General features: G+C 49.0%; 1 protein-coding gene across 9 annotated transcripts in view; it reads left to right on the top strand.

Annotated features, from left to right (window-relative positions):
- The first annotated feature begins 569 nt into the window (after positions 1–569).
- TLN2 (talin 2) overlaps positions 570–22751 on the top strand; it is a 7472684-nt gene continuing 7450502 nt past the window's right edge. For 8 of the 9 annotated variants that reach the window (XM_069624483.1, XM_069624482.1, XM_069624486.1 and 5 more), the window contains exon 1: positions 570–654. The gene's annotated coding sequence lies outside the window, so the exon portion shown is untranslated. The remainder of the gene's footprint in view (positions 655–22751) is intronic. The other variant, XM_069624480.1, reaches the window with a different exon arrangement.

The raw sequence follows: 22751 nt of genomic DNA, 5'->3' as shown, positions 1-22751 counted from the left end.
AAATCACAAATAAGGAGAGCAGGCTGCTGTGGGGAGGGGGTCTTTAGTCCAAGACATGCTGCAGGGACCTGCGTTGATCACTGCCTGGCAGCACTGAACGGTAAAGTTAGGCACATGTCCCTGCAATTCCACCCCGTAAAGGCACTGTAGTTACTGAAATACAAATTCAAGCCCGTGAATACAGCAAAAACATGTAGATGGAAAACATGCAAGTACGCACACGCAAAAAATAAATCAGACTTCCTGGCAGCTGAATTTGCAAAAACAGTTGCCCTGAAATTCCCTGGCGTGCGCGGCTCGGCCAGCGGGAGGGGATGTATTCCGAGATGTTTAAGCGCCTTATAAACACACAATAAAAATAAACGACTGCCCGTGCACAATATCCAATATCGAGTCGTCTTTCCTCCATGATACTCTTCCTAAGCACGTACAACGGCCTACGTGACAACGTCACAACGACTTACGGCCTTTCTGAAATACGTAAAGATGTCATCACTATTTAAGGCATTTTAGAAAGAGTCGGCAAACTTTTAAATAGACACATAATCCTATCGGGTCTCATAGGGACTTTATATGTGTATTTCAATTGATAACGAAAGAAACGTAAGGCCTCCTTTTAACAAACGATCATTTACAGTTTCCAGGCAGTAGCAGGTGAGTGCATGTGATCCAGGTCTTGTAGTGAATTTTATATGTATTTATTTTAGTATCCATTAACTTGGATTGTTCTCATCCCTTTGTTGTTATATTGGTAAAAGGAGCCCTTTTGCAACCTCTGGAAATGCACGTTGAAGTAAGAGGCTGAAGCTGTAATTAGTTGAATTGTACTTATCACATGTTGAAATTAAAATTGTAAGTACGTGACTTTCCAAACATCTGGTTTTGAAATTACACAGGGCAGCTTGTTGTTGGTATCGTAGTCACAGTAGCGACCCGAAGCTCATTTACGGTGCAGTTCTGGCTCTGAAATACTCGCAGACGCAGGAACTGCCGTGCAGTTACTCCAGATTGTGGTCTGTAAGTGACATATATAATACCTGCGCCGGTGTTGTATGATATTCTGCATCCCCATGGTGGATGGGCGTTTTGCAATCTTCGGAGTCCAACCCGCCATCGGAGCTATCAGGTGGGCGTGACTTCAGGGTCTTCACTCTGTTAAGGGAAGCCGAATATGATCCTAAATGTTATATTAACTTCCCATGTTAGAGTGAGGGAGTTGGTGACTTATTTTTCTATGCATCATGGTTGTACTGGCGCTTAGCTGCTACATGTCTTCCCAGCCTGGGACATCAGCAGGGCCTTTTAACACTTTCAAATGAAAGAGGCCTCGAGCCTCTCGGGGTCCCCAGCAACAGCCCCCATATTGCCTCTCAACAGTGTGGGAAAACAGCTATATATTCATTTTATATATTGCTTACTTTCTGGGTCTTACACTGTGCTCTTTGCAGTGCTCGCCTTACAAGTTGTTGATGGAGCCTGTCCTGCTGTCCCTTCGATTAAGGAAATACCTACTTTCAACACTAGTTCCGTCACATCAGTCACTTTCTTATAAAGAAGGATCATTCACAACTATTCAGTGGTTATTCAGTGTTTCAGCTCGTTGCTAGCTCTTAATTGGCAGTTAATAACTTTATCTTTATCTCTATTATAATGTATGCCCTCAGCCTCATAGGTGCCTCAGACTGCTTCCCGCTCTAAGCAAGGGGAGCCCCCAACTATCTTGTAGAAATGGGCCCCCACACATCTTCAGTCGGCGCTGCACAAAATATTCCATTATCATTAGAGAGGATATTTTATCAGACTTATATGCCCCACTACATCGAAACAATGGTGCTGTGGCAAATCGGTGCTCATGCTGCATGTCGCAGTGTTGAATACTGTGCACATGTACCAGCGGTGCAACGCTTATACACTTCCAAGAACAGTACAAACAATTTTGATAGTGGGGGTGCAAAATATCATGGCCTGAATGCACAGATGGTAATTCGCATCCCACTGCCTCCCTGGGCTTAATTTACACTGGCACAAGTGGTCATCCTGTTTTGTATTTACTCTGGTCCCAACTGAAGCCCTTATTTTCAGGAACACTCTATATGAGACTAGTTCTCTCTCCTTCATTATTGTCATGTGAAATCCTTTCTGCGAAACTACAAACATCACTCAAAAGCACCACCTCTTTTCACCTCATTTATAGACCCCGTGGACCATCAGACACCTTTTGAAGAAGACATAATGACCTTACTATCCAATAATATCACAACAACCTCACAAACCCTGATATTAGGAGACTTTAACTTGGGTTATAATGACCCCAACGACATCCCTGCAACCTCCCTGGCCAACACTCTGGTTGAACATGGATTCACTCAAAAAATTACACTGGTAGCAGATTTAAACTGTAACATCACAGTAAAGGGTATTACGCCTCAAACCTGGTCAGACCACTTTCTTATTGAGTTTGAGCTCATTATGGACCACTTCCTTATCGGATTTGAGCTCATTATGGCCTCAGCCCACAACAAAACATGCCCCGCACCTTCGTGCCTTACGAGAAACAAACAGAATATTACGGCAGAGGCACTTATGCCCCTTGTAATTCCGATCCTCAACGCACTACCGAACACACGTGACCCTAGCGTCCTGGTAGATGCATATATCTCGTCAATGCTCAAAGCTATTACTCAGTAGCACCACTCAAAATGCGCAAAGGGCAACCTAGAGCCCATGTGAACTCATGGCTCACCCCTGAGTTGAAAAGGATTGCACTGAAAAAAGAAAACTAGAAAATCTCTGGAAACTCACACCCTCCTCGGAGAACAAAACTAACTTAATCTCCATCTCCAACAAATATAAAAATTGAGATCATCCATCCGCACAAAACGCGAGACCTACAACAATAGAATAAAACAAGCAGGTTCTAGAACTAAAGAACTCTTCACTATCCTGCAAGAAATGGAGACACCCGATCCTCCCATAGACATGTGCCGGAAAGACAAACTTTGGTGCACAAAACATTCAAAGCGTGCTCACCAACAAAATTACCAATCTACAGACCAAAATAGCAGACAAACGCAGACTACTTACCACACAAGCAGCTACCAAGACCCCCACAGAAGATCAGAACCCACCACCCCCTCCCTCTCAGCCCTACGGTTTCAAATTCTCCAATGTTTCTGCACAAGATGTACAAAAAAATCATCGCCTCGCTGAAGCCGTCTAATTGCAAGGGCGATGGTTGTCCAGCCCAGATTATCAAGGATGCGGCTGGAGACCTGCCCCATTCATCACCAAATTCATCAACTCCTCCTTCGCTAGTGGGGTAGTACCTAGGACTCTTGGGTACTCCCATTACTCAAAAAACCAACTCTAGACCCCACAAACTACAGACCAATCACTTTGATCCCTTTTTTGCTAAAGATTCTAGATAGCGTTGTATATTTGCAAATCCAGGACTACCTTGAAGCTAACAAACTCTTGGGCTCTTGACAATCTGGCTTTAGACCTCAAAATGGGACTGAAACTGCCCTTGTTGACTTAAAAAGCCAGATTGGCGACCTGAAAGACAAAGGGGGCTTTGCCGTCCTGCGCCTCCTCGACTTGTCGGCAGCGTTTGACTTGTCGACCAGAAGGTACTCTGTGAGCACTTAGAAACAGCAACCTTCTTCTCCAACTCGGCCATCACATGGATACAATCGTTCCTAAACAATAGGACCATGCATGTCTTCTCACCTACCGCAGCAGCCAACCCCATGCTAATCGCCTGCCGTGTGCCCCAAGGGTCCTGCGTCACTCCCACTTTGTATAACATCTTTACAAAGCCTTTTGTCTGACTAACTGGATCGTCTGGGTGTCACCTACACCAACTATGCAGATGACACCCAGATACCTCTACTCCTTACAGGCTCCTAGGACATGATGTACTTGGGATGAATGAAATTTATACCACCATTCAGGTATGGATGGCCACCCATGGTGGATGGCCACCCATGGCCTGTGCCTGAACGATGAAAAAACAGAACTATTGTTAGTTGGCTCCACAGGCAACCTAAACAAACTTGGACCGAATTACAATGTATTTAACATACGGGAACAACATCCCAAGTAGTAAAAACTCTTGGATTCTATCTAGATGCCACTTCAAACCAGTAAATGTGACCTCCTCGGCCACTGCCTACACAGGCAAATTGATGAGCGCTTGCAGACCAATGCCATCCTCTGAAAGCTGTCTCACTTTAGCCAGAGCTCTCATAGGCTCCAAATTGGACTATTGCAACAGGCTATACTTGGGCGCCAATAAAACGGTAATCAACACAGACATTGCAGAATAACGCTCTTAGAGCTGCCCTAAATATACCCCGAAACGAACATTCAGCAACCAGGATACAACACTGTCTCTCCATGAATGAAACAATTACATTCAAACCTTGTCTCACTTTCAAAGCACTGCATCATTTGCCCCAGACCCCCTCTATCTCACAGAAAAATTCACCTGGAGATCCTCCACACATCACTAGATCCACAGATACGTCCTGTCTGACAGTTTCTAGGTTCAACCTTAAAAGATCCGGCTGATCCAGCTTCCCGGTCATGGCCTCCCAACTTTGTATCTCCCTCCCAGCTAACATTAGGACCATTCAAACATTTCATAACTTCAGGAGAAGCGTCATATCTTGGATACTCAGTGAGAACTAAACTACTGTATAGTACCTGTGTGTAAACAGTTAACCTCTTGTATTTGTCTATTATTGATGCATGTACTTACCGCTTTTGTTCTTGTCCACTACTGATGCATGTACCTAACTTTGCCAAAGTCTTATACCCGTTTGACTGTATGTATTCCACCCTTGGCTAAAGGGGCTGCCATTATCGTGTAACTACTTCAAAGCACCCAGATACCTCTGGGTCAGGTGCGCTATATAAATAAAATAAACAAACAAACAAGTAGAGGCACGGTCTAGCCGCTCCTGCACACCCCCATACCCTTTTATTGTGGGAGTGCTGGTTATCATGGCCTGAACTATGGTAACTTGCATCCCATGCCTCCCTGGGGTTAATTTACACTGGCACAAGTGGTCATCCTGTTTGTATTTACTCTGGTCACAACCCAACTAGAGGCACCATCTAGCCTCTCCCTGGATACCTCCTAGATGTCATGCCCTGAACATACCTATGGTAATTTGCATCCCCCGCTTCCTGGAATTAATTTACACTAGTGAAGGGGGGCATCCTGTTTTATATTTGATCTGGAAGTAGAGGCACCATCTAACCCCTCCCTGGACACCCCCATACTTTTTTGTTTGTGGGGGTGCAAGATATCATTGCCTGAACACACCTATTGTAATTTGCATGCCCTGCTTTTCTGGGTGTAATTCACACTAACACAAGGGGTCATCCTGTTTTGTATTTACTATGGTCCCAACCAATGTATATGCCCCATCTAGCCCCTCCCTCGATCCCCTCCATACCATGCAGGGATGCAAGAAATGAGGGCCTCAAAACGCACATGATTTAAATCCCCAGGCTCCTGGGGTGTAATTCACTCAACACAAGCAGTTATCCTGTTTTATATTTACTCCGGTCCCTACCAAGTAAATATGCACCATCTAGCCACACCCTGAATACTCCAATACCTTTCGATTGTGGAGTTGCAAGATATCATGCCATGCACACTCATTGTATCCCCTCCACTCCAGCTATGAGCTTCTCAGAAGAGGGCTGGAGCCCTTCTCCAGCACACATGGTGCCCATGCAGAAGAAATAACAGCAGCCTGACCTTCAAGCTGCAATCTGGTGAGACTACAGATCGTGCTTCGACCTGCACACCTACTGTGCTAGAATATCCATCCAGCAGCTTCTTCCCTACCAGCGTGCAAGCGCTGATGAGGTTTGGGAAGCCTTGCCCGACGTTTTAAAGTTGACACCAGCATCTTTATTATTTCGAAATGTGCGCCTCCAAAATGGCTGCCTCATTATCGACTGCACCAAGCAGTTTGTTGCCACACCGCCTGATTGGCTGGCTTCCTTAATCACTTTAAAGACGCATAGTCCCTAACAATCTAAAAGATGCCTTGTGTTCTTCCTTTACTCAAGAAACCCTCGCTTGACCCTAGTATCCCCACCAATTATAGACCCATCACCACTGTCCGCTTCCGAATGAAAATCCTCATAGAGCAGCTTACCTGCAGATTCAGGAGCACCTAGAATCAAACCACCTACACGGCTTAAGGCAATCGGGCTTCAGACCAAGGCACGGGACTGAGACGGATTTGTTTGACTTAAAAACACAAATGGAAGAAATAAAAGACAACAGCAAACTGGCCCTCTTACTGCTTGATTTGTCGGCTGCATTTGACCTGGTAAATCACCAAGTCCCTTCCAACCACCTTATCTCCGCAGCACACTTCTCAAATAAAGCCACCAAGTGGATCCATCATTTCTAGAGAACAGATCAATGATGGTCTTCTCCCTGGCTGCCTCTGCCGAACCTACACCACCTACACCAGTCGTGTGCGGAGTCCCCCAAGGCTCATGTGTCGCCAACGCTTTACAATGTGTTCACGTAGCCCCTCTTCAATGATCTCGACTATCTGGGTGTCACCTACACAAACTACGCTGATGACGCCCAAATACTCATCCCCATCACCGGTGACCACGAAGAAGATTCCAAAGCACTCAGTGACATTTATTTTGTCATTCAGGCCTGGATGGCGCAGCATGGGCTCTGTCTTAACGATAAGACGGAGCTACTGCTCCTTGGATCACAACACAGACTTGACACGGTAGATGCCAAGATAGACTCCTTCACTATAGATGGCATCCCCATCACGGTCTCGAAGGATGTAAAAGCTCTTGGCATGTACATAGACTCCACTCTTACCTTAGAAGAACCAATGCAAGAACGTCCTCAACAACTTACACGTGCAAACTAATTACTGCATACAGACCTTTCTTAACTACATCCAACAGCACCACCTTAGCCCGAGCACTAGTTCTGACCAAACTAAACTATTGCAATTATCTAGAGACGAGCCAACGCAATACTAACAAAATGCAAGTACTACAAAACGATGCCATCAGGGCAGCGATGAATATCCCTAGAACCCAACACATTTTGGAAACGCGACGCAGGAAACGCGACGTAGCCTAAATTGGCTATCGGTCAACCAAAGAATCGCCTTTAAATCTCTATCACTCGCGCACAAATGACTCGCTAACCGTGCTCAAAGCTACCTGTCCAGCCTGTTCTCCTGCAATACCTCTGACTGTCCTGTCAGTTGCTCAAGCACACTGCCTCAAGATCCCGAGGTTTAAGCTCCAGAAGGCGGGGGTAGTGGCTTCCCTGTGCTCGTCGCTAAACTCTGGAATACACTACCATTCGATCTCAGATATGAACCATCTTACAACTCCTTCAGAAGCAAAATCAAAAACTGGCTCCTAGCGCAAGTACAATAGCTCTCTCATCCCAGACATTGCTCCCTCTTCACCCGTTACTTCTGGAGTCCATCTGCAACCATGTAAATATGTTAATATTAATGTAATTATGCTCACTGAACATTGTACATTCTCTAACTTTGTAATTAATGTATGTAACTATCTGTGTGCCATTAAGCAGTGCGCCAAGGTGCCTCAGGGTTTGGTGCGCTTTACAAATACAAAATACAAATTGTAATTCATGTTACTCTGTCTCTGATTAATTCGCAGCAACACAAGTGGTCATCCTGCTTTATATTTACTCTGGTTCCAACTAATGTAGAGGCACCATCTAGCCCCTCCCTGGACACCCTGTTGTGTTGGTGTAGAGGAAACTCACTGAGGGAGAACTGCTTGCACCCAAAGGGCATAGGGGGGCCTGCCATTGGCTAGCAAGTGTTATTGTGGGAATATCAGCAGTTGATTCACTTCTGCATAAATGCTTGCAGTTGAGGAAGTCCAAAGTCAGTTTATGGTATGATGGCAGGTGCAGGCCTGCCACAGGAGTGGTTCCGGAGAGAGGCGTTTTTGTTTTCCCGGTGGCTCCTATCGCTCTCGTGCATGCACGCTGGGCCCCATTTTACGAGTTCATGGCAGCTGTAGTACTCTCACCAGGCTGGTCACCACATTTGTCGAGCAGTTTGGTCCTACTCCATCACAATGTCCCGGTACCTGGTGGGTCTTCTCTTCTCTCACTGAGGACGACTCTCCACAGCTGATGATTTCAGAGTTGCGAACTCTGCTTCTCTTGCTCCTTCTTAGACCAGTGGGGACATTACTCTCTTGCTGTGCTGCTCTTCTTCCCTTGTATCTCTGTTGCCGTTTTCTTCTTGATTCTCCTCCAACTGTCTCTTGCTCTGTTTTGGTTCTTGATCTTCTTAGTTCCTCTCCAGATTGTTCTCTCCTTTGGGGTGTACCTCTCCTTTGGGGTTGAACACAGCGACCTTCTCTAGATTCCACCTTTTTCCATCTCTGGTGGAGATGTGGTTTGTTCCCTTTCTTGCCACCTCTATGGGTTGACTGTACTTGGATACTGTTACTTGATCTTTGTGTGGCAGTCTTATTTTCATTATGTCCCCTTCAACTTCCGTTCTTAAGGCTGCCATTAGAGTGTCGCTCTGTACTTTCATTCGGTCTTTGTTCTTTTGTATTCTCCAGACCACATGTTTACAGCACCATCCTGCCTCACTCTGGATAGCCACTGGGGTACCAAGGTGGGAGCAGCTCTCCTCCCCCTCAACAGTTGGAAAGGCGCGTTCGGGGTCAAGCAGTGAGACACAATCGCCTCCTTGGCTTTCTGTAGGGATCCATCCCGGAAGCTGCAGCGAGTTGTAGGGGTTCTTTTTTTATAAACCTATTGGTCCTCTCCACTAGTCAATTTGCCTGTCGATGATAGAGGTTGGCTTTTATTGGTCTAATGTTGTGCTTTCGTAGCAACTCTTACATTTCTCTTGACAATAGCTGGACTCAATTGTCGATTACTATTTCTTTGGGCAAACCTTCCATCTGGAAGATTGCATTCAAAACTTCAATAACTGTGGGTGTGGTGATGTTGGATACACATTCTGCCTCCACCTATTTTGACAGTCTTACTATGACTACCCAATACCTGTGGTTGGGTTCCATAGTATCCAACGGACCGATAAAGTCTAGGCCTAACTTGTGTCCTACATTTGTCTGAATTTCAGTGGGGATCATGGGTGCTTGCAGCACTTTGAGCGTCTTGTCACTGTTCATGCAACCATGACACCTTTCAATCATTACTTTGATGCACGGCCACCAGTATGCTTCTCACTCTTTGCCTGGTCATGTTGCTACCCAGATGTCCAGAGTGTCCCCTGCAAAAAATTACTTTCTAGATTGCTGTTGGCCGTATTACTTGATCCCCTCTCATCACCAACCCGTTGGCTTCGAAAATATCTTCATTCACTTTCCAGTATGGTCTCAATCCTTTTGGAATGGCTTTCACTGGGCGACCCATTCAGACCCACATGGCTACTTTCCTCAAGGGCGCATTGTTTTCTAATTCCTCATTCGTGCTTCTCTTATTTCCAGGAATTCATGCCTCCTCTGGTCACCCACAGATGCTACTACACATAAGTCGTGGAGAAATATGGTGGTAGCATTCCCATGCTCTATCAACCACGACATGCAGTCCCCCTATGCATTTTTCCATGCTGCTGTATGTATGATTTCGGATTTCGTAGGTGTATTCTTGCAGTTTGGCTGCTATCCGCACCAGTCTCGTTGTTGCCGTCTTCGTGCCTCCTGTACTTAGCATGTGGTCTAGCGGTTTGTGGTCGGTGACCAACCGAAATTTCGTACCCCATCTATACTTTCTGAAATACTAGGAGTGCTTTTCTACCGTAGAATAATTCCTTTCTGCCCAGACAGTGCTTTGAATGCAAATGCAACTATTTGTTCAACGTCACCTTTCTTCTGGGTCAGCGTAGCTCCCAACCCATGGGCGCTTGCATCCATCCCATGGGCGCTTGCATCCATCCCATGGGCGCTTGCATCCATGGTGATGTACGTCTCCCATGCTGGATTGAATGGCTTCAAGCATGGGGCATTGACAATTCTCATTTTGACTTCTTCAAAAGCAGCCTTTTGTTCTTGGCACCACAGATACTCTGCCCATTTCCTCAGTAATTCTCTCAACTGGGCCGTAGTCTCCATGAACCTTGGTACAAATTTTGCATAGTACTCTGCGACTCCCAAAAAGGATCACAGCTCTACCTTTGACTATGATATGGCAAGTGTTTCAAGGCGCGATGAGGCAAGTTAGGGGAAACGGAGGGAAGACCGAGACAATGATCCTGCTAGGCCAAGTGACATTGAGATCGCGCAAGTGCAGGAGAGGGGGAAGGGGAAAAGTGCAGGGGGAAGGGGTGAGGGCAGTGCAATACAAAGGAAAACAGTAAATAAAGACAATAAATAAGACCATAAATAAAGGAAGGCCTGCTGGAGGCAAGGGTAAGGGCAGACAACAGCGTCTAGTGCTAGTAGGGGCTGTAGGGATACAGAAACAGTCCCAGAGTGCAAGGGTTGTAGGTGTACAGCTGGTGGGTAGGGGACCTGGGCCCAATATCAGAGTTTAGCCAGGTAACCAGTGTAGTTTGGATTCAGCCAGGAGATCAACCGGGGAGAGGAGGAGAGAAAGCAGAAGCAAAGAGGAAGGTCTTGAGGTGCATCCGGAACCAGAGATGGTTCTCAAGTTTCAGAGAGGCAGGCAGCCTGTTCCAGAGGGAGGCCTCAGCAGAAGGTCTACCACCAATTCGCTGCTTGGAGAAGCGACTGACCCTGAGGGAGTTGGAGGCGGATGAACAAAGAGTTTGAGACGGAAGATATTTAGGAAGAGAGAGGTGAAGGTATTGAGGTTCCAGGCCCCAGAAGGCCTTGGGGACAATGCAGAGGGTTTTTAACGTAATCCTTGTCGCCACTGGGAGCCAGTGCAGAGATTTCAGTCCTGGAGAGATACGATCCTTGGACTTGAGACCAAGGACAAGACTCGCAGTTCTGTTTTGGATGAGTTGCAGAGGGCTGAGAGTATAGGCAGGCAGATATAGAAAGAGGCTGTAGTCCAGCCTAGAGAGAACCAGAGCTCTGGAGACCGTGAGCTTCTGGGGGAAGGAGAGGAAAGGAAGAATACCTCTGAGGTGGTGCATCTGGTAGTGGGAACTCTTAGAGATGTCCGATGTGAGGAGAGTGTGGAGTCGAAGATGACCCCAAGGTTTTTAGCCTCACAGGTGGGAGCAGTGAGAGTGCCAAGAGATGCCGGCCAGAGAGTGACGGGAAAGGATGGAACAGATGTGCTGATGAGAAGAATCTCGGCATTAATGCTGAGATCATTGGCGACACCACTCCTTGATGGCGTACAGACACTCAGAGTTTAGAGAAGAGGTGGTGGAAGGGAGGTTGAAAATGAGTTGTCACCTGCATAGCACTGAAAGTTGGGGCAGAGCGGGAATGCGGTGAGCAAGAAGTGCCAGTTATTGGTTGAACAGCCATGGAGAGAGGTTAGACTCCTGGGGAACACCACATGTAGAGATGGAGGAGAGGAAGGACCCAAGTTGGGCCTGGGAGGGTCGATCAGAGAGGATGGTGGTCAGCCAAGCCAGGGCCTGATTGGTGATACCCGGGTTATCATGGAGACGGTTGAGCAGGATGGCATGGTTCACCGTGTGAAAGGCAGAAGAGAGATCCAGTAAGATGAGGACACAGGGGGTATTGGACTCAACATTGGAGAGCAGGTGTTCATGGATGTTCAAGAGAGCAGTTTCTGTGCTTCTGGCAGCTCTGAAACCAGACTGATGGTCACAGAGACAACCAACAGATTAAGGGGACAGGAGAGGTAGAGACTGCAGCTACTTGTAGATTTTAAAGAGTTCAGCAGAGTTGTTAGATCCCGCAGAGACGCAGTCTTGGATGTGGGCTCTTTTGGGTGCAGGCAGAGAACCGGTATTGGAGCAGGCGGCAGGCCAGTTTGTCAGAGGATGTACCAGAAGCATGCCATTTTCTCTCAACCACCCTGCACTTGCGTTTAAGGGTGATGAGGTCTGAGTCGTACCAGGAGTTGCACTTGGCTTTGGGTTTCAAGCGGGTCCTCATGACGGGGGCAAGAACATCGAGAGTATCAGAAATAGCAGAGTGAGCATGGAAAGGGCTGTGTCAGGGTGTGAGTCAACCAAGGGTGAGGTGGGGGTGTGAGAAAGTGGAGGCAAAAGCCTCAACTGACACAGAAGATAGGTGGCAGTGTTGGAATTGACTTGGCTGAGGGGGTTGCAAGGCATAAAATAAGCAGTGTCGCATAGCAATTTGCTATGCAATTCTGTAGGTTTGCTAATCAAATGAATACTTGTGTAGCAACGTTAGCTATTAAAGATGCCGTCTTCAATGTAAGCACAGCTCACAGTGCATTCCTCTCTTGCCCTCAGTGCTCTCTTCACTCTCTTTTCTCTGTTCACTTCAAGTGCTAATGGAGGGAATGTGCAGCAATAATCGTCTCTTGCCAAATGCATGTGTAGGAGTGCTAGGCAAGAATTTATTTTTCAAATAATTGCAATCTAGAGGTAATACTTTTCTTAAGTTTTCTATATCCTGTCTGGCAAAGAACGGTGTCAACTGTGTTAGCTTTATATTTCTTTAAGACAGTCCTGCATTTCCATTCCTAAAATATAAGGTGTTACATAATGCATATTTACAGTATTGATGCTGTGAAACCCTGCATCATTTCCATGCTTTACAGTAAAGTTTAGATTAGTGTATCTAGATTTCACAGTGTCAAGTAGATTTCATTTCGTTGGGAAAGATTCATCATATTGACTAGAGAACACTTTTGAAAATGTACATGATCATATGATCAAATGCTTTTGATGGCAAACCTAGTTTTGTAACCTGAAGGTTTCATACATCTAGTAACTGGTGCTCAACCCATACTCCTTGACTTTCTATATTATCACCCTGTTGCTTTATACCAGGTACCCTGAAAGTGAGATGACCACAAACTACAATATTCCACCTACTTTGCCCAGTTCTCTGCCTGCTACAGTCTACTCTGCTTAGTCTAGTTTTTTCCTCTTAAATAATGAATACGCAAAGCGGACTTTATCCTTACGCGAAGCAGTGATCAATAGTTCCATCCAAACTGGACATCTACAGATCTACTGCAATATCTAACACTGTAGTTGGCATTCAGAGATCGCTTTGCTGTATGATTGTATTCTATATTACCACCTGTAGGAGACAGCTGGACAAACGGTTTTAGAGCAGTTATTATCATATCTATTTGTGTCCATTCATGCAGCCAACCTTTTACATTTTACAGACGCTCGTCTATGGCTTGCAAAGTCTTTTCGCCCACTTGCATAATCGAGTAGATTTTTTAGAAAGTTGAGTAGCATGTACAAGAGATGTTTTAAACTTTTAAACTTGTTTGCAGTAAATGTGAAATAAAGGTTTCACTGTACATTGCTGGACTCTGGGTGGCAGCATTGTGCCAAACATAAAGCGGGTTTGTAGTGACATGCACCCAAATTTCTCGTCCTCTGTTGCTATGGGTCGTTTGCATTTCTCTTAGCTTGAATAGGTAAACTAAGTTACCTGCAGGTTGTAGGGTATTTTGTGTAGATTTGGGGCTTGGTGGTATTTTCTTACAGCCAAAAATAATGGTAATTTGGCAATGACTACTCCTTGCATTTAGATTGGGTTTGGCCTTATTTCCTTTCAGGGGCCATTCCTTATTTCAGTATACAGAATGAATTGATGGTTTACATTTTGTTGTTGGTATTTTGGTGAGCATAATTTTCTGTTTTATTTGTAGCCCCAATGTAGAAAATCCCTTTTTGCTTCGACTGTTCGTGTGATCACTAGAGGCCTCGGACCTGCTTTCATAGATGCCACAATTTTCACATATAGCTTTCTCAATCCCCTGTGGTATTATCACTAACTTATTTACATTAGTGAGATTATGTTTCCATAGGCCTCTTTTTGCTGATTCATGTACGCTCAGCAAGAACTATTGTATTAAATTCCACTCAGAAAACACCACACATACACTGAGTGGAATCGCGCACACAGCTATTAATAATTGCTAATGACATTGCTTCATCTGTATAGGAAACTTGGCACATGTATTATTTGAACACCTTTCCCTTTCTCGCAGGATATTATTTTAGATGCACCGAAGAAAACCGGAAGCAAAAACACCCTTACACAGACTGAGTGTTATAACAATTTCATTTCAAAATAATACATTACCATTCTGGTGAAACAGTCCTTTCTGAAATAAACAGAAGAGAAACAAATGCAATAATACTACGAATTTCACTTTACATTCGCAACAAGAAAAAGGAAAGCTACATCAATAGGACAGCATTTGCATTGCAACATTATAACGTGGCAGTTGAACACAGGAATTCCCTATCGCTATCTTTCCTGCCTGAGAAACGCTTGATCCACGCGGCACACCCTCAATTTACTTTTGATAATTATCAGCTATTTGTAGCTCTCCCACACACGAACTCCCTTGGCTGGTTGCCTCCGAGGAATGACCCAGGGTTGCTCTCGTAAACTTGCAATTTGAAGGGCACAGCGAAACGCACAGTTTTCAAGCCGATGCCAAGTGACCAGGAATCCCCAGTCTCTGAAGGTCAGCAGTGCAGCTGAAACTACTCCTCACAGCAGTCCGCAAAGGCGACCTCTTCACACCAGCTCAGCCAAAGTCATCTCCCCCTCAATTTACTCAGAGCTCGTCCAGCAAACCTCTGTTACATCCCCCAGGCTTACATAGCCTGTCTTCAGATATACTTCCCTCCAATCATATTAATAGAAAGTGTATTAGGTTGCCACCCCTGTTTCACAAACAATGGGATCTTCATACTGTAATAACTGTTTCTGTTTGATTTCCTGTTGCCTTTCCGTCCTTCACATTTCAGCAGAGCCAGAGAAAATCAGAGAAAAACGCACGTTTAAACTGAATCTCAGAACATGTCTTTCCTGCCCCCTTTTTCTACATGGAGAGCACATTATAATGTTGTTTAGTTAGCTTTGGTGTTAGTATTTGTTAATTAAGTTAGTCAATTAGGTAGCTAATGTGGTTTCCTGTAAATGAGGCATTTCAAATAAGAAAGAGAAAAAATAATTATATTATGCTTTTTAAATCTGTAACCTGTCTCCATTTGCATACCCATATGTTACACTGGCGACATACGCCTGGCTATATGTGTGCCACATTATAGCAAAAATGTGATCCCATGCAGTGGCGCGGTACTTCAAAACACAATAAATTATACTACAAGGTCTAGCTGAAGTTTTAAAGAATTTGTAAGTTCTGACTCCTCACTAACGTGGTACGCAAAACTGCTGTATTGTTGCTAATTTCTTGTCTTGGGAACAAATAACCTCTGGTGACATTAGCAACAGTAGTACAAACTTGCTAATCGAATGGGTCCATTTGCTAATCAAAATATTTTTAATTAGCAAACTCTGCTGATCAATTTTTAAAGACTAATTTATGCCTTGGGTGGAGAGGGTGAGATGAGAGGAAAGGAAAGGAGAAAGTGATCACTCCAGGAGAGAGGAGTGGTGCGAGGGATAGAAAGGGGAAGGTCGGAAGAGTGTGAGTTGGGCCAGAGGGGAGAATAGAGTCCAGTGGAAGGACGAAGCATCCAGGTGGATATTGGTCTCCCAAGGAGTTAAGTGGTTGAGACCAGGAGGGAAGAGGACTGGTCCTCCCACTCAGAGGAAGGAGGAGATCTGACCAGGTGGCCGGTAGATGGTTGCCACAGTAAGGGAATGACCAGGCGAGAGAGCCTGCAGACAAGGCATTCGAAAGAGGAGTAGGCCTGCGTAGGAATGATGGAGGCCGGAATCCACTCCGGGAAGATCACCAAAATCACTTGTTCATCTGTGCTGGGATTCAATTTTAGTTTTAGCCTGCGTTGGTCGTCCCTCCCTAACACTGCTGGACCTTCTTCCGATAAGAAGACTCTGGTCGTGGTCTCTCTGTCTTGGAACTCTATATTAGCCTTAATGTAATGCAACAGATCGACTGACGCTCCTCTGAAGACCACTGATTTGTGTTTGGTGCTTCTGACTTCTACCTCCTGATGCCCTACCATGTCCTTCTAGGTCTGAATGGGCAAGATTAAGTCAGAGCCTGAGTCGGCCATGTGTCTCAATTCCACCCACTTTTATTATGCAATGTAGCTTCTCTCTCCTAGCCCTTGGATTGGTCACCATGATGACTGTCGGCCTACCTTCAGCACATTCATCGTCCTCCCTTGGGCATCCCTCATCTTTGATGTATGTGACTTTCCTTCCTCTCCACCTTCAGGCAATTGCGATGTACCGAACCTTCTGCAGTTGGAGCATTCTTTGTTCCTCGCAGGGCAGTCCGTCATTGGCGAAGTGCTTTGTGCTAGTGCACGGTGACACTGCAGGGGCTCATTCTTTTTCGCAAACCTTGTCGTCGGGAACATCCTTCCTGGGCCTGTTCCGCTGTCCCTTCCACTGCATCGGAGATACATCGGCAGTTGGTGAATAGCTTTGTCTAAGTTCAACTCGCCACAATTAATTTGTCCTGCACTTTCCAGCAGTTGATATGTACCACAAGCATGTCGTAAATCATGTTCTCTGCATTTTCTCCAAACCCCCTCTGGTCCGCCAACTCTCTCATGTGGGTGATGGAATACAGTGTTCTTTGTTCGAAAACTTCTTGATGTGGCGAACAGCCGCCGTGAACACATCGTCCTCTCCATCCATTGGTTCAGGTTTGAGGCCTGCAAATATTCGACGCCCAGGTCATTCAGTAGCATCGTCTTTTTCTGCCCCGCAGCATAGTCCGACCGACCCACCCACCCACGGCCTCCAGGTACGTATTAAACAGTGGCTCACACTGCAACCAAGGTATTCTGGGCCTAGCTAGGGACTGCAGAAATGCTGGAGGGCGGGGAGCTCCTTGCATGCTGGCGTGGCCAACTTCCTTTCTTGATCCTTGTGGCCAATTATGTTGTGGTGGCGTAGAGACAACAGGCACTGAGTGAGATTTAAGGGTTTATTAAACGGTTTACACACAAAGGGGGCCCTGCCATTACATAGCAAGTGTTCTTGTGGGAATAATCGCTGTTGATTCACTGCTGCATAAATGCTTACAGCTGAGGAAGTCCAAAGTTGGTTTGCAGGTTCAGGCCTGCCACAGGAGGCGCACCTTGTCTCCCGGTGACTGACTAACCCCACCACCCCATATCTTTTGATTGTGGGGGTGCAAGATATGGTGTGGACGCAACTGTGGTAATTGGCATCCCTTGCCTCCCTGCTGTTAATTCACACTAATGTAAGTGGTCATCCTGTTTTATTTTAATTTTATTTATTGTGTATTTGTAAGGCACCTATACAACAAATGGTGTTCTCCAGCATGGGGTCTGGCATGGATTCACATGCTCATGAATATTCCCCGTCGTCAGGCTGGGAATCCTCGGTAAAGAAAAAACCAGTATCAGTTTCGTTTCTGATCTGTCTTTCGTGGTAGTAACCAATCACTGATCTCTGCGTCATACTGACCACAGCCAATGACTGCCCTCTACCTAAGCCCCGCCTCTGGCAGCCATCTTCAGATTTTTACCGCACGTTCAACTGTTGGGATCTTCGTGCTATTGCTCTCGAGCGTTAGTGCTATTTTTTCACGTTTTTTCTCAAAAACTTCGATTTTTTTTTTTGGTCAAAAAGAGCCTCAAGCTCCACCGATTCTTCATCCGATCAACGGGGACCCGTGTCGGATTCGTCTACGCCCCTCAAGGGTGAAGATTTCGTCGAGCTACGCTTTTGGAGGACTCCAGAAGTTTCTCAGGCCCATCTCGGACATGGCCCAGGAGAAGGGAAGCTCGACGCCCGGAAAGCTGTTCAGGGTCTGCCCTGGATGCCAGCTTCAGAATGTCTTTAAGGAGGACGAACACTCCTTTTGTCTTTACTGCCTACATGAGGACAAGACTCACGTGGAGAAGGACTGTGCGTTTTGCGGCAATATGTCGGAGCGGACCATGAAGGACCGCCATCAACGTCTCGCCAACTGGCTGGAAGGGAAGAGCCCGTCAGTCGAGAAGAAGAAGAAATCCGAGCGGTCTTCTAAGACCCTTGAGGACGCCCCGGCGACGGGGGTCCAACACAAGGCCAAGCACCGCGAGTCCGCTGGCACCGGGAGCGCCGAACGGTCGGGCTCTACGGGCGCCAGGCAGGGCGCATCCTGGGCGCCAGGCAGGGCGCATCCTCCCCGGCACCATCAACCACGAGCCAACGCTCTGGTTCGGGTAAGAGGAAGGCCGAGCACCCGGCGAAGCTCCTGGAGAGGCCCCGGTCGAGCTCGAAGGCCCCATCGGAGGGAGAGCAAGGCAGTGTCCCCCCTCCCCAAGGAGAAGGCGGTGAGCGCACCTAAGGTGGTGAAAGCCTTAATCCATCCGGCCAAGGCCTCTATCGAGACAGTCGCGGCGGCCCTGGCTCAGCCTGTGGAGGCTACACCAGTGGTGGCGACCTCGGGGCTCAGAGTCTCCCTGCCACCGCGGAGGGAGTCCTCTTTTATGCACATCGACAGGACCCCCGTGAAACCTCCGACGGAGAAGAAAAAGGGGGGGCAGGAGGTCGTCGTGGATTCGGCCTCAACCTCTGAGGAAGAGCTGATCGAGGTCTTAAGCCACGGCGTTGGCGTGGAAGGAGACCAGCCCGTCGGGAGGGATCCCGACGTAGGAGACGACGATATCGTCGAGGGTGCCGACGGGGCCCCTGACCGCCCGTCGGACTCCCCTCAACCAGCGCCGCAAGACAACTCGGTGGCCATTTTGTTGGCTATACAGTCCTTATGCTCGGAGATAAGGACGAGACTGCAGTTACCACCAGCGGAGGAACCGCTCCCGACGGGGGACCCGGAGCCAGGCCCTTCTGGGAGCCCTCCCCCTAAGAGAAGAAGGATTCATCCTCCACCTCCTTTTCAGCCATCGTGCCCTGTTCAGCCCTCCTCCCCGTCCACGACTCGTGGGGATGATATGGGGACTGACACGGCCGCGACGGGTACGGACGACAAGGTTTACGACGAGGATCTGCCTTCGTCACCTCCCACCCGGGCTTCCCCGCCCGACGAGATTGGATCGTTTCACTCCATGATCGCCAGGGCATCCGAGCTCTTCCAGCTCTGCCCGGAGCAGAAGAAGAAGGAAGGTTCCCTTTATCAACGGCGCAAGGCCAAGAGGAAGACGGTCCTCTCCGTGCCTCTACTAGACGATATTTGGGATGAGGGCCTCGCCCTCCTCAAGAACCCATCCACGACGCCGGCTAGAAGGGATCGGTACAAGAAGAAGTACCAGGTCCCGGACGCGGCCCCCTTGTGCCTCCGGGCACAGCCGACCCCGGACTCCGTCGTCTCTGCGGCGGCCAGGAAGAAAGCGGGGGGGGGGTGCGGCCTCTACGTCGACTTCCCCGCCGGACGGCGAGGGAAAGAAATTGGATACGATGGGACGCAGGGTCATCTCGTCTGCAGCGACGACGATTAAGGCGGCCAACGCCTTGGCTATCGTAGCCCGCTACGACAGGGAGCTGTGGTACACACTGGCCCCCCTGCTGGACTTCCTACCGGACGACAAGAGGGCGGATGCCCTAGAGATCTTGCAGGAAGGTGAGGTGGCGTCGGACCACGCCATTACGATTGCGACGGACATCGCCGACTTTGGATTTCGCCAGTTGGGCAACGGCGTGTGCCTTAGGCGGCGTGGATGGCTCAAGGCTACTGACTTCCGTCAAGACGTGCAGACCAGAGTCTTGGACATGCCGTTCGATGGAAACAACCTGTTTGGGAAAACAGTGGACGATTCCCTTCAAGCCATCAAAGCAGACACGGAGACGGCCCGGGCTCTTGGGGTCCTCCAGCAACGGCGGCCGCCCTTTCGGAGCGGCGGAGGCAAGGGTGCCTCCAAAGGTTCCGGCGGAGGATTTTCCACCTACCGTCAAGCGGCCCGTTCGTCGTCGCAGGAAGCTTACAGGGGACGAGGCAAGTCAGGCGGACCCCGCCGTCGTCGCCAAGGAGGTCAAGGCGGCAAAGCCTCGTCGAAGCAGGACTGAACCGGCCGTGGGGGCGGGCCCCCACCGAAGCACCCTGGTGGGAGGCCGGCTGGCGAGCTTCGTCAGCGTGTGGGAGTCCATCTCCACCGACCGTTGGGTGCTGGACGCCCTAGCCTGGGGTCACGCGCTCGAGTTTCAAAGAAGGTGCCCGCGCGTCCCCCCTGTGGCCAGGAAAGAACATCACGTCCCTCAACTTCTCTTGGAGGTAAAGGCGATGCTCAGGAAGGGTGCCATCGAGCTCGTCCCAAAGAGGCTTCGGGGCTCCGGAGTTTACTCGAGATACTTCCTCGTGAAGAAGAAGACGGGAGGATGGCGTCCCATCCTGGACCTACGACGACTGAACAAATTCATCAAGGCACAGAAGTTCCGGATGGTCGCCCTCCAACACGTCCTGGGTCAGCTGGAGGAGGGCGATTTCCTGTCGTCGTTGGATTTGGAGGATGCCTACTTCCATATTCCCATCCTAAAGGGACACCGAAAGTTTCTCAGGTTCGTGGTCCAAGGGCGTCACTATCAGTTCAGAGCCCTTCCCTTCGGACTAAGGTCGGCACCCAGGGTGTTCACCAAGTGCCTCGCACCGGTGCAGCTGTGCCGAGGGGGTATCCACGTCTACCCCTACCTGGACGACTGGCTCATCCGAGCCAAGACGAGGGAGCTCGCCGTGGAGCACACGGCAAGGACCGTCCAACTTCTCACAGACCTGGGATTCTCCGTAAACTACGCCAAGTCCCACCTGGTGCCTGCACAAGACGCACTGTTTCTGGGAGCGAAGCTCGACAGTGTCGCTTCTGGCCTCCCCGTCGGAGGAAAGGACGAGGGCCATTCTGGGCAAGGTACAACGGATGCTGGTTGCGGACGCGGCCAGAGTGAGGTCCATCAAGTCCCTCCTCGGAATGATGTCGTCTTGCATTTACCTCATCCCCCTGTGCAGGCTCCGGATGCGCCCGTTGCAGGAGTTCCTGGACGCGCGCTGGATCCAGACGACGGGCAGCTTCGAGGAGAGGATCACACTCGACGAGAGTTTCCGACGAGCGATCCGGTGGTGGGGCACCCGTGCACATCTGACGGCGGGCATGGACTTCCAGACCCCCGGCCACCAGGAGACCGTGACCACGGATGCCTCCCTGGAAGGGTGGGGAGCGCACACCGAGAATCTGCACGCGAGAGGCCTTTGGCTCCGGACGGAGAAGGCCCTCCATATCAACGTCCTGGAGCTCCGTGCAGTGTTTTGGGCCCTCAGGTCCTTCCTTCCGTCCCTCAAGGGCAAGGTGGTGAGGATCTTCACCGACAACACCACCACCATGTTCTACATCAGGAAACAGGGCGGAACCAGGTCCCCAGCCCTGTCCAGGGAGGCGCAGGATCTGTGGCATTGGGCCGTCGCGAAAGGATGTTTCTGGTGCCGTTTCATCTGGCAGGGATAAAAAACACCATCGCCGACTCACTCAGCAGGGAGCTGCGCTCGTGCCACGAGTGGGAACTACGACGGGATCTAGTGGACCGCCTCTTCCGACGGTGGGGCACACCCCAGATCGATCTGTTCGCGACGGCGACGAACTCCAAGTGCCGGAGGTTCGCCAGCAGGTTTCCCCAGCCGAGGAGCATGGGCGATGCTTTCTCATTCCCCTGGGAGGGCCTGTTCCTATACGCGTTCCCTCCATTGCCAGTGCTGATCCGGCTCATCAACCAGTTCAAGAGGTCCCGGTGCAGGATATCCTCGTCGCACCTGCGTGGCCGAGGCAGATATGGTTCCCGGACCTTCTGGATTTGTCAGCGTCCCCGTCAATCAAGCTGCCAGTGGACGCGGATCTGCTCTCCAGGGAAGGAGGCGCCATCCTCCATCACGACCCGAAGTCGCTGAACTTGCAGGCCTGGCTCCTGCAGCGTTAGTTTGGAGGATACGACATACCGGCCGACTGCAGAGAGGTTCTTGCAAAGGCCAGGGCGTCCTCAACTCTTAAATGCTACGGACACAAATGGAAGAGGTTCTCTGTCTGGTGCCACGCACAGAAGATTAACCCTCTACGGATTACGGCTCCCCAAGTACTGCCGTACCTACTGACGCTGGCCAAAGCTGGACTGGCGCACGCGTCCATCAAGATTCATCTTGCTGCGATCTCCCGATACACCAGAACCACGGGGCGGACGTCCTTGTGGTCTCATCGTCTGGTGAAAGAGTTCATGAAGGGACTGTTCAGATCGTTCCCGCCGGTGAAGGCTCCGGCCCCGGCGTGGGAGCTCAACGTGGTGCTGACCAAGCTCATGGGACCTCCGTTCGAGCCTCTGCACTCTGCCCCGTTGAAGTTCTTGTCGTGGAAAACAGCGTTTCTTGTGGCCATCACCTCCGCACGACGGGTGGGAGAGATCCAGGCCTTTTCCTGCAAGGCCCCGTACTTGACTTTTCACGACACAAGGGTAGTGCTCAGGACTCACCCCTCCTTCATGCCCAAGGTGCCGTCGGACTTCCACCTCAACAAACCCTTGGTGTTGCCTGTTTTCTTCCCGTCGCCTTCGTCGCCGGCTGAGAGGACTCTGCACTCGCTGGATGTGGCTAGAGCGCTGAAGTTCTACGTGGACCGCACGAAGGGTTTTCGGAAGACGTCACAACTCTTTGTGAACTTTGGACCTGTCAATCAGGGGAAGGCTCTCTCGAAGGCTTCCATTTCCAGATGGCTCTC

The sequence above is a fragment of the Ambystoma mexicanum genome, chromosome 11, assembly GCF_040938575.1.
Source record: "Ambystoma mexicanum isolate Mex_15411 chromosome 11, UKY_AmexF1_1, whole genome shotgun sequence".
Classification (NCBI taxonomy): domain Eukaryota; kingdom Metazoa; phylum Chordata; class Amphibia; order Caudata; family Ambystomatidae; genus Ambystoma; species Ambystoma mexicanum.
The sequence above is the reverse complement of the archived record's forward strand: the minus strand, read 5'-3'. Positions and strand labels throughout refer to the sequence as shown.